Raw genomic sequence first — 21,644 nt, forward strand, 5'->3', positions numbered from 1 at the left:
ACCACCTGGTTCGTTGCCGCCAGGTATAGCAGCAACGGCTCCCGTGGCCTAGGCGCAACTAGTATTGGCGCGGAGGAGAGGTACTTCTTCAAATCTTGCAATGCTGCTTCGGCTTCTGGCATCCACCCCATCGGGCCCGCCTTTTTCAGGATCTTAAAAAATGGAAGGGCGCGCTCGGTAGACTTGGAAATGAATCTGCCCATGGCGGCGACGCAACCAGCAAGCCGACGCACATCCTTGATTCGCTTGGGTGCTTCAATCTGCTCTATAGCTTTGATCTTGTCTGGATTGGCCTCTATCCCACGCTGTGACACAAAGAACCCGAGAAGCTTGCCGGACAGGACGCCAAAGACGCACTTCTCAGGGTTCAGCTTGAGATTGATCTTGCGCAGGTTTGCAAATGTTTCTTGCAAATCCGGTATGAGGGTTGCCCTGTCGTTGGTTTTGACCACTATGTCATCCATATAAGCTTCCATATTTCTATGGAGCTAGGGTTCAAAACCAATCTGGACCGCCCTTGCAAACGTCGAACCAGCACTCTTCAACCCGAAAGGCATCCGCATGAAACAATACGTACCACATGGGGTGATGAATGTTGTTTTCTCTTCGTCTTCTCTTGTCATGAAGATCTGGTGGTAGCCAGAGTAGGCATCGAGGAATGGCAACAAATCACACCCAGCTGTGGAGTCAACAATCTGGTCGATGCGCGGCAACGGGAAGGGGTCCTTAGGACAAGCCTTATTGATATCTGTGTAATCAATACACAGCCTCCACCTCCCATTAGCCTTGCGCACTATGACCAGATTGGCCAACCACGTTGGATGGAGCACTCCTCTTACCAAACCCGCTGCTTCCAGTTTCCGGATCTCCTCTGTGATGAACTCTTGTCGTTCCAAAGCTTACTTTCTGACCTTCTGCTTGACGGGCTGCGCATGAGGACAGACAGCAAGGTGGTGCTCAATCACCTCCCTGGGAACGCCGGGGATGTCGGAAGCTTGCCATGCAAACACATCGACATTCGCCCGAAGGAAGGTGACGAGCGCGTCTTCCTATTTGTCGTCAAGGGTGGAGCTTATGGTGAAAGCCCCTCCCGTGCCGTCCTCATTGACAGAAACCTTCTTGGTACCCGGCGGTATGGCCCTGGGTTTCTTGTTTCCGCTGGTGGAACTCTCTGGCACGTCCTCGACGGGAGCGCTACACTCCGAAGAGGTGTGCTTGCCGGAGTGGGTGTCCGAGGTCTCACCGGTCTTCTTCTTCTTCTTCCCTCCCGGGGTCCCAGCGGCAGGAGCAAGTGCCCTAGTGGCGGCAGCTGCTGCAACTGCTTGCCGGTATAGTTGGTCAGCGCAAATCAGCGCATCTTTCTTATCGGAGGGGATGGTGATGATCGTCACAGGTCCTGGCATCTTTAGGGTGTTGTAGGCGTAGTGTGATGCCGCCATGAACTTGGCCAGCGCTGGGCGGCCAAGGATCCCGATGTAGGGCAAGGGGCTCTTGGCAACATCAAACACGATCCTCTCCGTCTTGTAGTTCAGATCGCTTCCAAAAGTCACGGGCAGCGTGACCTTTCCCTTAGGTTGGCTTCTTCCCGGGTTGACCCCCTGAAACGTGCCCGTCTCTTCGAGGTCTCCATCAGGAATCTGCAGTTTCTCGATCACAGCAGGTGAGATCAAGTTCAGACTGGCCCCGCCATCGACTAGCATCTTTGTCACCTTGAGGTTGCGTATTGTTGGTGAAACCAACAATGGCAAGCACCCGACCGCAGTAGTGCGATCAGGGTGATCCTCAGTGTCAAAAATGATAGGTGTGCTGGACCACTTCAGCGGCCTTTGGGCATCAAATGATGGCTCTGCCACTTTAATCTCTAGCGCCCACTGTTTAAGCTGGCGGTGAGAAGTGTGCAGCGAGGCGCCGCCATCGACGCACATGGCCTCTGTAGCTTTCTGAAACTCTTGGTCGCCGAATTCGTCATCCTCTTCGTGATCGTCATCTTCTGGCTTCTTGTCACGGCCCCGGGCGGGCCTCTCCTTTTGTTTATCCTTGCCGTGACAGCCCGCCTGGCTGTCACGCTTCTTGCCGGACCCCTTAGCACCGTCTTGGCCCTTCTCCTTGTCCCGCCTCTCATATTCAGCCCTCTGCTTCTCAGCGAGGAGCTCAACCTGTCGACAGTCTTGGAGAGCATGGCCTTTGGTGCGATGGATCTTGCAGTATCGCTTGTCAGAGTTTCCTGGCTTCTCGGCAACCGCCAAGGCCCTGCAGGAGACACATCTGGCAATTTCCTTGCCGGGGTCATCTGCCTTGGTTTTCTTGGTGGAGCCGGTGTCATCAGATCCCTCGACGGCAAGCACGGCTTTACCTTTGCGCTTCCTGTTGCGGCGCCGGCCCTTCTTCGCCGGGGAGGCAGTACCTTCATCTGAGGAGTCGGTTTCCACGCCGGCGTCTTTGCCGGGGTACTTCCTTCCCTCTTCAGCCCGGGCACATCTGTCAGCAAGAACATAGAGTTCTGCTACATCTTTCACCTTGTTCATTGCCAGCTCTTCGCGCATCTTGCGGTTACACACGTTCTGATGGAACGCGCTGATGATGGCGGCAGGGTGAACATCAGGGATATTGTACTGTATCCGGCTGAACCTCTGTATATACTTGCGGAGACTCTCGCCTCCCTTCCGGGGAATGACGTGCAGGTCGCTCGCTTGGCCATGGGCTTGGTGGCCTCCAGTAAAGGCGCCCACAAACTCATGGCACAAATCCGACCAGGAGGAAATAGAGTCTACCGGCAAGTGCATCAACCATGACATGGCATTGGGTTTAAGAACCAACGGAAAGTAATTCGCAAGCACCTTATCGTCGCGGGCTCCGACAGCTTGCATCGCAATGGTGTAGATGCTGAGGAACTCGGACGGGTGGGTCTTGCTGCTGTACTTTTCGCCCACGTCAGGTTTGAAGGTGCGGTGAGTGGGCCACTGGAACTGCCGCAGCTCATGGGTAAAAGCCGGACAGCCGCGGTACCGGGCGAGGAGGAGGCGAGTGCACCGTGGTCGCGGCGCCGCCGGCTTTCCTGCCACTGGTGGGTGGGAATCCGTCGGAGCGTCGACCTAGGGGCTCCACCTGACTCGGTTCATCTTTGTTGGCCACCGCAACAAGGCTTCGGATAGTGGCTCTCCATTCGTCGAGTTTCCCCATAGTGGGAGGAAAATCGAGGAGCAACTGCACGCGCGCCAGGGCTTCTGCTGGCGTTGGTGGCAGCGAAACCTGCATGGATCGCGACACGCTTCGACTTCTGACCATGTCAGAAGGAGCTCTATCACGACCCCGCGGTCGCATGCCATCTTCACCAGCGCCTCGGCGAGTGGGCAGGTCTTCTACCACCCGGGAGTGGCGCTCGGGGCTCTTCCTGCAGCGACACCCGGGGTCTTCGACGTGATTGCGCCGTTCGTCGTGCGCCGCTTGAGAGGAGCGCGCCGTCGGCACCGGCGTGGGAGTCTTGGAGGCCCTCGGATCGCCTTCGGGCGGGGCGGTAGCGATCTTGGAAGGCCCCGCGCCACCCGCGGAGGGCCTGGCTCCGTCTTTGGATTTGGCGGCGTGCGGCCCGTTACCAGGCGCACGAACATCACCACCTCCCAAACTCCGGCTGCTGGGACGGTGTTGGTGTTCGCGAACGGCGCCCCGGGTCCTTTCTGCGACCGGTCCGCTGCTCGCCCGCGTCGGGACGGGATGTCCGGCTTCCGGCGGGCCAACCGCCACCGTCGTCTTCTTCTTGGGCGCCATGACGATGAAGAAGCGTCGAACTAACTGCTAAAGCCGATTCTCACAATTGCGCCCCCTACCTGGCGTGCCAAAGATGTCGGTGGGAACGACACCTATGGGATCACAAGAATCCCTACTACGGTTGCGGGGCGCGGGGTCGTGAGACGAGCGGATCAAACAGATAGCACATGGTTCGTTTATCCAGGTTCAGGCCGTGGGGATGCGTAAAACCCTACTCCTGCTTTGGTGGATTGTATATCTGTGTTCTTGAGCTAGCTATGGGGCGCGAGGAGCTCCAAAAAGCCGAATCCTCCTCCTGGTCGCCTCGGGCCTCCTTTTATAGGAAAGGGGTTTCCACAGTAGCACCAGGAGGTGGAAAGGGAATAGTGATGCGAGGTTATCCCTCGCATTACATGACAAGGCGCATTTAATGCGTCTTGCCCAGGTGTCCTTGCTTTATCGGGGACGGGGGAGAGCCATGTCTCCTCCGTCGCCGCTCCTTCTCGTGTCGACATGCGCCCTAGCCAGCGGCGCCCGCGGTGCCATGTAGGCAGGCAGGCAGCTGTGGTGGCGCAGTGGTGGGTCTCCACGAAGATCCGCATGCCGCCACACAGGTGCCTGCCCAGCTGGTTGGGTCGGCAGCTGCATGCGAACGGCGGTGGAGGTTTGACTGGCGTGGGCCTGATGGTTGCCCTACGGGTGTTCTTGGAAAGGGCCTTGCCGGGGCCCCGGCAAGGGTCTTTCCGTGGCGCAACGATTACGGATCCAATAAAGAGTTCGGAGAATTTGGAAGACCAGTACACCAACGCTGTCAATTTCGGCACGTCAATGACCCTGATTTTTGTTGGAACTTCTAGATCCGATACAAGCAATCTATCAAGGAAAGGCGCATTCTCAATGACCATAACGTGGAACAGAGCTGGAGTGATCTCTTCCCAATTGATGTCTTGTTGCGGGGCCAGCAAGACACATAAATCCATCGGAGATTCGTCGAGGCGATGTGGAGGCTAATGAACCCATGGATCTGCTCAAGATGAAGGTACTCGAGCGCAGTACAGCTGCGGAGCAGGTGCTCCATAGTCTTCTTCGAGATGACAACGTCAAAGAGGTCGAGCTACTTGAGTTGAGGGAGAAGAAGAGAGGGCGCGGCATTAATCTGGGGAAGATAGCAGGAGCTGAAGCTGGCGCGGTGCAGTGTTGGCGTGAGGCAGAGCGCGGACGGCGGTAGAGAGCGACATCGTCCAGCTTCAAAGCTGAGCTCCTCGAGCTGATCTAGGGTGGGGGATAAGAACCACTCGTCGAACTTGGGTTGGACCTTGCAGTTGGTACTGAACATGCGGATGTCAAGGCGTTTGGCTGGCCCAGGGTGCGATGAAAGGATCTTGGAGACTGCAGCCATGCGTTTGCAATCCCCGTCGTAGAGGCAGCTGTCGACGGTGAGGTTGAGGGGGACGCAGCGCCAGAGGGGGCGCCACCGCCGGGAGAGCAGGGCGGCCGCCTGGCAGATTTGGTGGGGAGGAGGCCGATGATGACGAGAAACGTGTCGTCGGGGAGGCTGCTGATGAAGTCCAGGCTCACCGGATGCGGTTTTGGCTCGAGCCGCCTCCGCTTGTTGGTTGCCTCGCCGTCCATCTCAACCGGCGGCGACGCCGGTGTACACATGTGCTGGTGTGTGTTGTGTGCTGGGTGTGCGCGAGTGCGTCCTTCTGTGCATGCCGCCGCGCAGTGGTGAATTGTGCGCGAGTGCGTCCTTCGCGCGCAAGAAGTTTGTCCTCAATGCGCCCTCAATTTACTAGCGTGCGGGGTGCTACCCCGAGTGGTTTCAACTTTGTTTACTTCACCGCGTGTCAGATGGGCCTCTAGTTTACTTATTTTCACCCACTGCCACATGGGCCAGCACACGAAGATACAGAACACGAGCTGACAAGGCAGCATGTGGATTGGTTGACCGGTCAACTAAACAATATACGGAGCTATACGCTGACACAGTGAGCGTATAATCCGTCGGTATAGAGAGTTCGAGTGAGAGGGGAGGCCCGTGAGAGATAGCAGAGAGAGAGAGAGAAAAAGCTACTCCCTCCGTTCGATAATGTAGTTCCAACATTTTTTTAAGTAAAACTTTTGAAACTTTGACCAAGTTTATAAAGAAATTACTTATATCTACAATACCAAAGATAAATGATAGTATGAAGTAAGTACATGTTGTGATGAATCTAATGATCATTCCAGATGTAAATGTTTTCTCCACATATACCTGGTCAAACGTTTCTGAGGTTTGACTTTTCGAAACATCCATATTCTTATGGACGTGACAGAGTCCCTAACAAGAGAGAGAGAGAGAGAGTGAAAAAAGTGTGTGTGCGTGTGTGAAAGAGACATGGACAACACACGATAAAAGTAGAGAAAAAGCGTGTGTGTCTTATGCAAACATATTGCACATGCATCTTCGACAACGGAGGTAAGGTGAGGAGATAGTGTGTGGTTGTTTGGAACCGAGAGAGCAAGACCCCTAGCACGTGGCCAAGAGGGGTCTGACAAACAAGGGAGAGAGGTCGAGAGAGACGTACGGAGAAAATGCAGCCATGGGGAGGAGAGAGTGTATGTTTGTCATAGAGAGATCCCCTGGAGATCGTGATGGGACTACATGGGTGGGAGATCGAGTGACAAGGTGTGTGCGCGATAGAAATGCCCTGAGAGATACCGAGATAGACGTATGGATGGAAGGAGACAATATGTGTGTTCCTATTGGCTAGTAAGAGATAATCATACTTAGGAGGGGGGGGGAGTGCTTGCGCCTATGATGGATTGAGGGATTATGGTACTTAGGGGGGTGCGTGTCACATGGAGAGAGAACAATGGGCGGAGAGTGTTGGATGGGTCTATATGTATAGCGCGAGCGAGACATGTGTATGTGTGAACCAGGGAGATATAAGGCCAGTTTGGCTTGCGTCATGAGCATCTTTTGCCTGGCCTGGGGTTGTGGCTGGATTTCATGCACGCTTGTTTGGTTGCTACCCTGTGAAAAAGAAAGCCCGCCTGGCCTAGGTTCCCTTGCACTTTAATTAGCCTGGCTGAACTCCAGACACTGCAAGTAGCCTGGCCCAGGCGACCGATTTCGAATGCCTGGTCGTGCCTGGTCGTGTGACCACGAGGCTAACAGCAACATGGATGGATATTAGCATTAAATAATTGATGCATGGATTGATTGATGGGGCATTGATGCTTTGCCTGGCCCAGGCATGAACCAAACGCTTCAGCACCACACAAGCCTGGCCAGGCAGAAACATTTTACATCTCACGTCCACACCAGGCAGTACCGGCCATCAAGGCATGAGGGTCAGGTCACGAACCAAACTGACCAATAAAGTTTGAGAGAGATTGAGGAGCCCCGATAAGGCTGAGTGGTGCGTCAGATAGCTGAGAGGGGGAAAGAGATATTCCATCCGCTAGATAATGCAGTGCATGTAAATTTTTTAGATGTCAAACTTTGGAAACTTTGATCAGGTTTACGCAAATGTTATTTATATCTACAACACCAAAGATACATCATACAAAACTACATCTCATGGTGAATCTAATGGTATATGTTTTCCGTACTAGATGTAATTCTTTTTCCCCACGTACATGGTCAAACTTTGTGATGTTTGACTTTTCAATAAATCTATATGCTATGGACCGAGGAGAGTGACTCGGTCGAGACAGATCAATTGCGTGTGAAGGAGAATGAGTAAGTGTGCAAAAAGAGTATGTGTGCGATAGAGAAAGTGACAACAAACGATAAATTAGAGAGAGTGTGTGTTTTTTTGTTTCTTATGTGAACATATCACGCATGCATCTCCGAGATGGAAAAGCGAGGCGAGGAGGTACACAAAGATAGCTAGTGTGTGATTGTTTGCAACGGAGAGAGACACCCCTGTAGCACATGTCCAATAGAGGTGTGGCCAACAAGGAACAAAGGTCGAGAGGGACACATGGATGGCATGGACGCATGGGGAGGGAGAGAGGGTGTGTTTGTGATAGAGAGATCCCGTCGAGATCGTGAGGGGACTATATGGGTGGGAGATCGAGGGAGTGCATGCGCGATAGAAAGATGCCCCGAGAGAAATCGAGATAGACCATGCACATGTTTGTGATGGAGACTAAGATTAGCTAGTCATATACATATAGGGGGGACTGCGTGTGCCTACAATTGAGTGAGAGACCATCATACTTGGCTAGCTGGGCATGAGATTGTGTGTGTGCGTGTGTGAGATGGAGAGAGAACGAGGGGGAGAGATAGAGTTTTAGATGGGCCTATCGAGTGCGAGTGGGATATGCATGTGTATGTGTGATCCAGGTGGATGGAGAGTTTGGGAGAGGGGGGAAGAGCTCCGAGATGACATAGTGGTGCGTGAGAGAGTTACAGGCAAAGAGCCAAGGAATCTATGTGTGTACGATGAGTGCACCCAAGATATCTAGCTTGGACTAGCTAGAGTATCATACATAGTGTGCGAGAGAGACCTATAGATGGTGTATATATGCATGCGAACTAGAAAGACCCCCCCCCACACACACACAGAAAGAGAGAGAGAGATATGGAGAGAAAGGGAGAGGGACGAACAAGGTTTTTGTGTCGGATGCGTGCGACAGAATTGAAGATTGTCGGCGAGAGAGAGAGAGAGAGAGAGAGAGTGAGAGTGAGAGAGAGAGAGAACAGGAGTCCGGGAGAGGGGGAGGTCGCATTTTATGCATCAAAGACTGATATAAACTTGCATTCAAATATTTAAATTGGAGAACATGTTGTCTGCAATCCACACATGAACGGATATATGCATATATCAAACAAGTTCATTAATTTGACTTTCAACATGTTCATGGAGTACTATAATACTGTACAACATGCTACTCGATTGAGGTGTTCAATTTTGGATTTAGTTCACTATTTTGACCTACTGAACGAGCTATTTTATTGAATTGAGATATTTCATTTTGGGTTTGATTCGCGTTTTTGAGTGGGTCAACTATTTGTCATATAGTAAATTGCTAGCAACGAGCATGTAAAAACACATTACTCCCGAGCATCATCTCTCCATCTAAAAAAGAAGTGGCAAGCTAATATTTCAAAATTTGATCCGAATCGACTTGGTAAGGTAGACGTGGATGCTCGTTCTCCCAAAATTTGAACGAACCGTTAAACATCCTCTCTGCTCGGTGGAATTCGCCCGAGCAAATAAATGGGAGACGCGAAATTACCGCCCTATGTGGGACACGCATCAATTGGCCCGTTGTAATCAAGGGTAGGTTCGTAACTTCATCCAAGCGCGCCTTCTCCTCGGCCGAAAGGACATGTGCCGAATAATTCATAAACCATGGTCGGCAAAACACGCTCTCCTCGCCCGAAACAGCTCGCGCCCACTATTTCAAAACACGCTCTCCTCGCCCGAAATCGCTCGCGCCCACTATAGTTCAAAACACGCCCTCCTCGCTCCCGCCCAGAGAAGCAAAGTTACTCTACTATCCCCGACCCTCAGTACACAGACCCAAGCCGAGAAGCCTATAGGCAAGGGTAGAACTGTAACTCCCCCTCACATTTCAGACAAATGCGTCCGTAAGACATGGTTCCACTCCCCTCCCAATTTCCCCCGCCCGCCCCCATTCATACCTCGTGGGCGCCAAATCACCTTCTCCCCGGGAAGCTCCCTTCTCCCGAGCCGTGAAACCTCAGCCCCACCTCCATGGCGCCCCCACCACACCAATTTCACAGCTGCCCTCCTCCCTAATGCCGGAGACGCTGTCCATTTGCCGTCGTGCACTGGGCCGTGTGCCTCTCACTCCGTGTTGCTGGTGCTGCCTTGACGACGGTCGCGTGAACCGTACCGGAGCCGATTCACCCCCGCCGTTGTTCACGGCGCCGGAGCGGCTCCAACTTCGGATCTGTCCAAAGTCCTGACGCTGCTTCGGCTTAGCCGTTGACCGTCACGACATCGCTCTTTCCCTCCCGCCGGTCGCCACCGCAACCGCGCCGGCCTCACCAACTTGGCAGCTAGACCTACCTACTTTACCATGCCGCCAGATAGGTCGCACCCTCATCTCAAATCACTTTATTTAGGCGTCAGTTGTCTGAATTTTTATTCTGGGCCAATCGATTTGCAACGGGAAGCAGCACCCCTCGAGGCGGTGGAGCTCCTAGGCTGCCGGTTGGCTGGTGTCTAACGTAAGGGTGCGGGGCCGAAAGTTCGCCGCGGAAGCAGCGCTTAGATGTCTATCTTTTAGAGTTTTGTGGGTTGAAGGTACTGCCGCCTCCGGATCTGGATGACAGGGAGTCTTTGTGGATTGGCCCGGGGGCGGCGCAACCACGACAGTGCGGTGGGGCGGGGAGCAGGGTTTTGGCCGGGGCCACGGACGACGGAGGCAGGCCACTCTGCCGTTGGTCGCTGGCTCTTCGGGGAAGATTCCGAACAGTGTCAGCCGGGAGGTACAAGACGGCCAGCCATCCGGTGTAGATCAGATAGTACCAAAATAAAATAAAATCGTGTGACCCCAATTTAGTCTTCAGTCAACAGACGTGTGACCACTCTTGTACCTTGCTGTTGATCTCTTAGTGTATTTCTTCAGATCAAAGAGATATGTCGTTCTTAACATTATGCGTTATCTGCATCTTCAGACACACCGTCTTCCGACTCACCACAGCTGCTCCAACAAGGGAAGCATACACCAGAAGGGAGCTATAGTCCCCACTCAACAGTTCCTTGCATCGAATGCGCGTGCCCGACATGCACAGCCACAACAACTGCAGGGACATCGACAAGTCAGCACATGATGCTCACTCCTATGGATGGAAGCCAGATAGGTTGTACCCTCATCTTACTTGTGTGCAACATTTATGGCTTTGTTATTCATCTAAGCATGGAAAATAGATCATCACATTTCATTGTATATTCATGCTGATCTCTTACGGGTCTTGTTCAGGAGTTAACGTTGTTCCATAGTTCAGCTAAGATACTTGTTCTTTAGGTAACACTGTTCCATAGTTATCATCCATCAGCCAATGCTATCCCACAGGCTGGTGATTATAGTATTATACCACTTCTAGTATTTCCTATGTTGTTCTTTAATACTTTTGTGTGTCATCTAGTTAATCTCGAGTACAAACGATGCATATTTTGTAGCTTTCATCTGTGTTCTCCCTTTAGTTTATGAGACCTGTTGCTGCTAGTTAACCCCAGTCCTACTATTTATGTCGTCTCCTACAGGCACTCATTACATAAATCTAACTACTAGTTGTCTTCCATGCATGTCAGATATAATTGCACACACTGATATATCCACAAGAACCTCACGGAGCAATGTAAAGGCCAATAAGCATGATGTCAATGATACCCAATATGATGGAACATGTAAAGGCGGTTCTTCAGAAGACTTGCAGAAAGATGATGAATCCTCTTCACCCCACAAGGTCCTTGCTCTATTGGCCTGTGATATGGGTACAACATGCATATAATGTCCTGGAGTGTATCTACTCTGTTGCAATGCCATGTGCTTAGCATACTGTCATGCATGTAAATATGTCATGCCTTCCTGTTTTTCAGTACCTATTCCATTCATGATAACATGTTTTCAAATTCAAGTACTGTCATTCTACTCTATCGCAATGCCATCTTCTTAATTTGTACATCATGCTTCTGAATATCTTATGCATTGTTATTCATCAGTATGTACTTCATATGTCTACCATACCATGTTTTTTTACATTGAAGTGCTGTTCTAGTGCTCCGTTACAATGCCATCTTATTTTTCAATCATACACGTGTATGTTGCCTTAGTTATTTCTGTACGTATTCCGCTAGCATACAGTTTTACATTCAATTAGTTTTCTTTGCTGTGTTGTCCTGTCGTATCCCTAGCTCTTACACCATACTCCCTCCGTCCGGATTACATGTTGCCGAAATGGATAAATAAGGATGTATCTAGAATTGAAATACGCCTAGACCCATCCATTTTTTTCCGGATGGAGGGAATACATGTCAATATGTCATGCCTTTCTATTCTTCAGTACCTATTCCATCTCTCTGCTGCCGCATGTTTTATAATTAAAGCACCATTCTTCTATACAAGGCATGCAAGGGGAAGACGACTATGTTAGAATATGAATGGTTACAAACAAGGCCTTTGCAAAAGATCCAAACGCCAGGAGATAATAAACCAACTCCAGTTTTTATAGATACTGCTCCAGCACAGAGAAACCAAACTCCTACTGATAATAAGCAGATTCCAGTGGCCAAAGAACTAGTCCGCTCCAGTCCGGCAAAAATATGTCAACTCAATTCTAAGAAGCGTGTGCGTATCCTTGCATCATGAAATTTTATAGCATGCTGGTCATATTTTCTACATGTTTCTTACCCATCTCTCTTTTAGAAAATAAGCTTAACAGATAGAAGATTTTCTGCAATGGTATCGTTTATGAGGAAAGATTCTTGCAGGAATTCTCTGTGCTCCAATTTAGATGTAAGTACCTGTTGTATATCACTATATTTTTACATCATCATGTATTTTGTTAATCGGCGTGAATCCAACCTTTATCTGATCTAAATTTAGTTGTAGCAAAATGTATGATTAAAGGCCACAATGTTGATTTTTGCAAGGAAAACTGCCTGGTAGTTTTGCATCCTGAGCTGCATGAGTGTACTATCTCATATCAGTGGGTTTGAATACTTTGGTTCTGAAGTGGGTTTTTCAGTGTTTTTTTACTGTGTTGTCCTGTCGTATCCCTAGCTCTTACATCATACTCCCTCTGTCCAGATTAAATGTCGCAGAAATGGATAAAACTGGATGTATCTAGAACTGAAATACGCCTAGACCCGTCCATTTATTTCCGGATGGAGTGAATACATGTCAATATGGCATGCCTTTCTATTCTTCAGTACCTATTCCATCTGTGTTGTAGCATGTTTTATAACTGAATCACCATTCTTCTATATAAGGCATGCAAGGGGAAGACGGTTATGTTAGAATCTGAAGGGTTACAAACCAGGTCTTTGCAAAAGATCCAAACACCAGGAGATAATAAACCAACTCCATTTTTCATAGATACTGCTCCAGCACAGAGAAACCCAACTCCCACTGATAATAAGCAGATTCCAGTGGCCAAAGAACTAGTCCGCTCCAGTCCAGCAAAAGAATGTCAACTCCATTCTAAGAAGCGTGTGTGTATCCTCGCATCATGAAATTTTATAGCATTCTGATCATATTTTCTACATGTTTCTTACCCGTCTCTCTTTTAGAAAATAAGGTTAAACGATACAAGGCTTCCTCCATTGCGATCGTATTCGAGGAAAATATCTTGTGGGAATTCTCTGTGCTCCAGTGCTGATGTAAGTACCTGTTGTATATCACTATATTTTTACATCAACATGTATTTTGTTAATCGGCGTGAATCTAACCTTTATCTGATCTAAAATTAGTTGTAGCAAAATGTTAAAGGCGCCAATGTTGATTTTTGTAAGGAAAACTACCTGGTAGTTTTGCGTACTGAGCTGCATGAATGTGTTATCTCATATCACACACATTACTGAATTGTAGTGCTTCTCCGGTTGCCCATTCATTCATTGTGTCAATGTTGCTTTCGTATTACCTTACCTGGCTGATGATAGCTGTGCCATATTGTGTTAATTGTTGTAGGCTAGTTGCCCAAACGTTCGTTGTGTCAATGTTGCTTTACTATTATCTGACTTGGCTAATGATAGCAATGCTAGTGTGTTAATTTTGTGCAGGCTGCTGAAGATAAGAAGACAAACTCTGAAAATAGCAAAGCAACCCCATTGTTTCTTTCCAGTAAATCTAGGCCAGGTAATATGGCAATAACTCATGCTTAATTTGTTTGGTTCCCGTCCTAATTTATGTTATGATGAAGTGGTCAAGACACTCTCCACTATCAATAATACAAGCCTGCCAAAATCTCCATCTGAATCTGTTCAGTATCCTCTGTCTCGAATGCAACGGAATAAATGTATGTTTGTGAACCAATTAATGGCTGAAGCAATGATGGAAATGGTGGTTGAATCAGAGGTGCAGAGTCGTGCGACATAACAACTGATCAATGTTTTCAGAGATAGTGTGGCAAAGCAGCAAGAACTTGCCCACATGCTTATGGGCGTCATCTGTGCTGAGGTTGCAGATTGTGACGTTGTAGATGGTTAGGTTCTGCTCATTTATTTGCACTGGCATCAATCTTTGATTGCCCAATGTATGTAATTTCCGGTAATATATTCTGGATGTGCAACGTTATTCCCTGTATGCCATACCTTTGCTCGTTGTAATGGGCACAAATTATCTAATTTGGCCTAAAGACATGAACGAACTTTAGTGGGCCCATTAAGTTAATGGGCCGTTATTAGGCCGAAAGTTAATGGTCAGACCTCTTACCTCCCGAGTCGTTAACAGGCCGACATCGGAGCGGGCAATAGGTGGTCCCAATTTATTTCATGGGCCGTTAACAGACCGTTACTAAGTTTGGGCTACATATGGCCCAACTATACTGTAGGCCTTTAGCAGGCCGAAAGAGGCAGCGGACTTGTATTGGACCATGAAGAGCATGGGCCGCTAAGAGGCCTAAAGTCAGGTCGTATTGTAAACGGCCCATCTGTGTTGTGGGCCTTTAGCAGGCCGAAAGAGAAACTGGGCTGGTATTGGACCATGAAGGGCATGGGCCGTTAAGAGGCCAAAACTAAGGCCCGACTACAAATGGCCCAACTCATTTATTATCCGTTAACAGGCCAAAAGGCACACAGGGCTGGGAATTGGCCCAAAACTTAAATGGGTCGCTAAAAGGCCAAAACTCAGGTCCAACTACAATTGGCCCACCTGATTTATGGGCCGTCAACAGGCTGAAAGTGACACCGGACCAGAAATTGGCCCAACACTTAAATGGGCCGCTAAAAGGCCGAAACTCAGGTCCGACTACAAATGGCCCATCAGATTTATGGGCTGTCAACAGGCTTAAAGACACACCGGGCCAGAAATTAGCCCAACATTTAAATGGGTCGCTAAAAGGCCGAAAGATGTACATCCTGAAAATTGGCCCATCCATTAAATGGGCCGTTAAAAGGCCAAAATCTCATCGGGCCGATATTGAGCCCAAATATATAGCGGGCTGTTAACGGGCTCGAACTGATGATGGGTTGCAATGGTGTCAAATCTTTAACGGGCCGAATTGGCACATCTCATATGGGTCGTGGGCTTAAATGGACCTGACACAAGTAGGCCTTATATGGGCCGGCCTGCTAATTTTTACTGGGCCGGCCTTTTTCACCAGAATGGGCCACTTTTGGGCCATGCCATGTGTCGACCTATCATAGGCGTCTCCTTTCCAATGAGTGGATGACATCTGTCCCAACGATACACGTGTTTCCTCTAACCAATGATGATTTTACACGTGGAAAATCCCCATTGGTCGGGGCTGTTAACGGGTTATCGGATCCAAAACCCGACCCGATAGCTTAACGGCATACCGTTACGGTGGATGCCACGTGTCGGTCACCCTTGATGAAAGCACTTCTGTGACGTGCGATTTATCATCATGGAAGTGGACACTTCCGTGATGATAATTTTGGTAATGTCATGGAACACTTATACGACAACACATGTATGACTATCTTGATTCTGTCATAAATTTGTCATGGATGTACATGCATGACAAAAAAAGCAACCTACTGTGACAAACACGTATCATCACGGAAGTGTATTTTTTGTAGTGTCTGCCTGCTCGTTGTCACCATCAATCTCCATGCGTGAAACTAGTTGCGATTGAATTTGTGGACAGTGGGAGGAAGTTTCTGGCATGTGCAGAGAAGGTTAGCCCCACTTTCATTGTTACAAATCATTTGTTAGATGTGATTCACATGTTATTCTAAATGTTATGATAGTGTCACAGTTTGTACCTAGTATCTAAAAATGTTCCCATCTCATCAACAGCGCCATTAGAAAATTATTTGGCACCGCTTCAGCAGTTTGTGCACCCACTATTGGTCCACACATCCGAGCAGCCAAGCAGTAAAATACTAAATCTTTTTGGCACAAAGGAACTGGGCATCAGAGCAACTAGGTGCTCTGGAGTCTGGGTCCCTGATTTTTTCCCACTGCATCGGCTCACCAGTGCGGGGCACCGGTGCCAAATGTAGCAATAGTTGTCTTTACACTGGTTTTGTCATACATAGTGGATGGCCTTAGTGCTATTAGTTCTATGTTACTAAATTTGTCCATGTACACACCTGCTAGCATCAATTTGTTGTCATCCAAATACTGTCGCTATGCTGTTGCAGTTATATTTAGCTTCCTCATAAAATGTTCGATTTGTTATTTATAGTACATGACTAAGAACTTGTAGTGTTGTTGTAGTTAATTATAGCTTCTAATGTTTCAGAATTTGGTTGTTGTCTTAGTAGCAATTAATTCATTTGCACATTGATCTTCTTGAGAAGATATGTCATAATTAACCTGTTTCTTCAGTTTTTCAAAATATGTATTTGGTGATTTTCTATGTTGCTAGAAACCCATTTCCCCAACAATTGTTACTGATCTAGTTTTAAATATTATAGGATGAACGAAAGTGTTCTTACCTGGAGTGGGTTGATCAGGAGTGGCCATAGTCTTTGAAGATGTGCCTAACAAAGCTCTGGAGGATGTATGAGGAAGAGACCAGAGGTAGGCTTAGTGAAAGTGGTGTCAATGCTGAACAATATTTGAAGATGCGGGATAAAAAGAGGAAGATGGAGAATGAGCTCAATTTTTTTCAATTAGACTTTGCTAAGATGGTGTTGGTGAAGGAGGAGGCATGTTCCGAGTTGGCCAGTGCAAAATAGGTTCTTACTAAACTGAAAGCAGAGTTGGATAAGACGAGTCTGGATGATCTCAATTAGGGAAATGAATATATTGTTCTAATATTGTTCATATGAAGGTGAACTAGCTATATGTTGTATTGTGCTATTTTCAGGTAGCTATCGTACTGTGATGTTAAAATATATTTATGATGCCAAAAAAGATCCTCGCAAAGGTTTCGTTCCGTTTGGATTCCGTTTCATATTCGTTTTCTGCGAAACACTAAAATAGGCAAAAAAACAACAATTTGCACTGGGCCTTAGGTTAATAGGTTAGTCCCAAAAATAATATAAAAGTGCATATTAAGGCCCATTAAATATCCAAAACAGATAATATAATAGCATGGAACAATCAAAAATTATAGATACGTTGGAGACGTATCAAGCATCCCCAAGCTTAATTCCTGCTCGTCCTCGAGTAGGTAAATGATAAAAACAGAATTTTTGATGTGGAATGCTTCCTAACATATTTCTCAATGTAATTTTTCTTTATTGTGGCATGAATGTTCAGATCTGAAAGATTCAACATAAAAGTTTAATATTGACATAGAAATAATAATACTTCAAGCATACTAACTAAGCAATCATGTCTTCTCAAAATAACATGACCAAATAAAGTTATCCCTACAAAATCATATAGTCTGGCTATGCTCTATCTTCATCACAAAAAATATTTAAATCATGCACAACCCTGATGACAAGCCAAGCAATTGTTTCATACTTTTGATGTTCTCAAACTTTTTCAATCTTCACGCAATACATGAGCGTGAGCCATGGATATAGCACTATAGGTGGAATAGAATGGTGGTTGTGGAGAAGACAAAATGGAGAAGATAGTCTCACATCAACTAGGCGTATCAACTGGCTATGGAGATGTCCATCAATAGATATTAATGTGGGTGAGTAGGGATTGCCATGCAACGAATGCACTAGAGCTATAAATGTATGAAAGGTCAACAAAAGAAACTAAGTGGGTGTGCATCCAACTTGCTTGCTCACGAAGACCTAGGGCATTTTGAGGAAGCCCATCATTGGAATATACAAGCCAAGTTCTATAATGTAAAATTCCCACTATTATATGAAAGTGACAACATAAGAGACTCTCTATCATGAAGATCATGGTGCTACTTCGAAGCACAACTATGGAAAAAGGATAGTAGCATTGCCCCTTCTCTCTTTTTCTCTCATTTTATTATTTGGGCCTTTTTTGTAACATCCCAAATTTTCAATTTGGAATGTTATACATTAGGTCATCATGCATATCATATTTTATTTTGCTTTTGGTTTTGATCCTAGAAAATCCTAAGCAACTCAAGGACCCACGGAGAGAGTTGGGGATTTCGTTATTTACGTATTTGAGTTTTCTCAAATTATGTAAACAGGATCATTTGATTTTATTTATTTTATCATCAATTATTTCTATTACAAAAATATGAGAGCGGGAATAAAATGACTTTCCCAAAATATAGAAATATTGAGGATTTAATAAAAAAATCAAATAAGATTTATTTCGGAGTTTTTCGGTATTTTATTTGAATTTAAAAAAAATGCGCGTTTTTCAAAGTTGTAGTTTGGGCCCAGATAAATGTTCACTTTATCGGGCTTGATTTTAGGAACCCGGCAAAATTTATTTCGTGATTTTTGGAGTCCGTTTAGTATTTATTTTTATTTTTCTTCCGAGCGGAATTTAAAAAATAACGCGAACCGACTACGGGCCGTATTCGGCCTGGACTCCGCCGGCCTAGGCTATATAAGCCGCCACCCCGGGGCCCGAATAGCCCAACCGCCCGCCGCCGCCTAAACCCTAGCCCCAGCCCCGCAGCCGCCGCCGCCGCCGGAGCCGCGCGACTTTCGAGGTTCGCCGCCGCCTCGTTTTCCGTGCAGTTTTTTTAAAAAAAATATTTTCTGTTCGTCGTTTGTCTTTTTCGTCGGATTTTTCCGCGGTTATTTTCTGATCGCGATTTCTGATCTGATTTTCGTTTTAGTATAACTTTTCGCTCGTTTATCGGAATCAGGCGATTCAAGCGCCTGGAGTTTCGTCTCGAAACCCTCTTTCCGAATAATCAATTTAAACAAGTTTTTTCTACTATAAAATTTGCCCTAGAACCAGATTACTAGAACGAAGTTGTTTTTTTTCGCCTTTTGATTTCTTTCGCTTCGTTCGATTTGATTCTTTTTGCCAACCAGGGTTCTTAAGTTGAACTTTCTGGTTAGATCTTCTATTTGAGTTTTACCTGTGCATTAGATGAGTACTTATTGTATGCTTGTTTGTTTGTCTGCGATAGAATACCCGGAGTGCGCCGCCTGTTACGTTGAATCTCTAGGTTACGCGGATCATCAGCAAGGCAAGTAACACTTTGATCATACCTTTTCTACAACCCAGTTTTATTGCATTAGATCAATCGTCACACATTGCATGATTAGGATCTAATTAAACTGTGGGATGGGAAGTAGATGAGGTAGTACCTATTACCTGTTTATTATCAAACCTTTGGGAGTTACTTCTATGTTTGCTCATTATGCCATGCTATGCTAGTAGACGTGGATTGGGTGAGTGATATCCATGACAGATGTGAGATTGATAATTAAGGGTTTATCTAAGGTGGCAACCTAACACAAATCTGGGTGGATTGAGGCACCTGGGGTTACCAGGACTTGCCTGTTTTCTTTTGGACCGCCACCCAGGCTCAAAGGGATCATGAGATTTTTCATACTAGAAACTTCCGTGTGCAGCCACAAGCCATTATGGGCTCTGGCATAGTTGACTAAGTTGTGCGAACTCTTACGGGTAGACTAGCAGATGTAGGGGAAAGTAGGTGTACCAGTCTACCCACATGTAAGGTGCTAGCGCTTCTGAAAGACTATGTCTCGGTCATCCGTCTTCTCAAACACCCTGCAGTGCGAGTAACCAAACGGAGGCGATCGAGTCTTGTGGGGAAAAGTGCGCAAACCTCTGTAGAGTGTAATAAACTAATCATGGTTAGCCGTGTCCCCGGTTATGGACATCTTGAGTATCTAGTACTTGGATTATCATGTGAATCTCAACATGTTACTCTAAAATTAATATTGATGGGTTTTAATGATGTTACTAAATTGGGATTGAGGATGCTGTCAACCATTCTCAATGTTTAACAACCATCATGATAGTAATTAATTTTATTCCTTTGAAGTAGGGAAAAATTGGCTTTACGCAAAAACTGTAACCATAGAGCTTTCCACCAGCCAAATATGCATATAGTATAGCTGTTGCATTCCATTACTCTCTATGTGTTACCTTGCCAGCATATTCCATGTGCTAACCCGTTTTTGGGCTGCAACGTTAATGTTGCAGACTTTTCAGACGACGATTAAGGAGTTTTAGGTCGTGGTTCTATACTCAGTGATGCCGATGGAGTTGATGGACTCACTTATCTTCCAAGCTTTCCGATGTTATCGTTATTAGATGGCCTTAAGCCATATTTATTGTAATAAGTTCTCTTTTGAGACACTCGATGTAATAAGTGTGTGATTGCTACTCTGCTATAAATCCTCCGAGTACTGTGTGGTGTCAGCATTACTGATCCAGGGATGACACCGGAGCACAGGGATCAGACTGTTTGACGTCTGGTCGCTACATTTTTATGGCCTCTTTTTTTGTCCGAAGTCTCATCCCGACTTGTGGGGGAATCATAGTCTCCATCATCCTTTCCTCACTGGGACGATGCTCTAATAATGATGATCATCATACTTTTATTTACTTACAACTCAAGAATTACAACTCGATACTTAGAACAAAATATGACTCTATGTGAATGCCTACGGCGGTGTATCGGGATGTGCAATGAATCAAGAGTGACATGTATGAAAAATTATGAATGGTGGCTTTTCCACAAATAGGATGTCAACTACGTGATCATGCAAAGCAATATGACAATGATGGAGCGTGTCATAATAAACGGAATGGTGGAAAGTTGCATGGCAATATATCTCGGAATGGCTATGGGAATGCCATGGTAGGTAGGTATGGTGGATGTTTTGAGGAAGGTATATGGTGGGTTTAAGGTACCGGCGAAAGTTGTGCGGTACTAGAGAGGCTAGCAATGGTGGAAGGGTGAGAGTGCGTATAATCCATGGACTCAACATTAGTCATAAAGAACTCACATACTTATTGCAAAAATCTATTAGCTATCGAAACAAAGTACTACGCGCATGATCCTAGGGGGATAGATTGGTAGGAAAAGACCATCGCTCATGCCCGACCGCCACTCATAAGGAAGACAATCAATAAACACCTCATGCTCCGAATTCGTTACATAACGGTTCACCATACGTGCATGCTACGGGACTTGCAAACCTCAACACAAGTATTTCTCAATTTCACAATTACTCGAATAGCATGACTCTAATATCACCACCTTTATATCGCAAAACTATTGCAAGGAATCAAACACATCATATTCAGTGATCTACAAGTTTTATGTAGGATTTTATGACTAACCATGTGAATGACCAATTCCTGTCATCTCTCTAAATAGATATAAGTGAAGCAAGAGAGTTTAATTCTTTCTACAAAAGATATGCCCATGCTCTAACAAATATAAGTGAAGCAAAAGAGCATTCTACAAATGGTGGTTGTCTAAGTGAAGAGAAACAGGCAATCCAAACTTCAAATGATATAGGTGAAGCACATGAAGCATTCTATAAAGCCATACTCAAAAGATATAAGTGCAGTGCAAAGAGCATTCTATAAATCAACCAAGGACTATCTCATACCAGAATGGTGCATAAAAAGAAAAATAAAAACCTAAATGCAAAAGATGCTCCAAGACTTGCACATATTGCATGAACGAAACGAATCCGAAAACATACCAATATTTGTTGAAGAAAGAGGGGATGCCTCCCCAGCATCCCCAAGCTTAGACGCTTGAGTCTCCTTGAATATTTACTTGGGGTGCCTCGGGCATCCCCAAGCTTGAGCTCTTGCCTCTCTTCCTTCTTCTCACATCGAGACCTTCTCAATCATCGAACACTTCATCCACACAAAACTCGGTAAGATCCGTTAGTATAATA

Source organism: Triticum urartu, chromosome 7 (assembly GCF_003073215.2).
Source record: "Triticum urartu cultivar G1812 chromosome 7, Tu2.1, whole genome shotgun sequence".
Taxonomy (NCBI): Eukaryota; Viridiplantae; Streptophyta; class Magnoliopsida; order Poales; family Poaceae; genus Triticum; species Triticum urartu.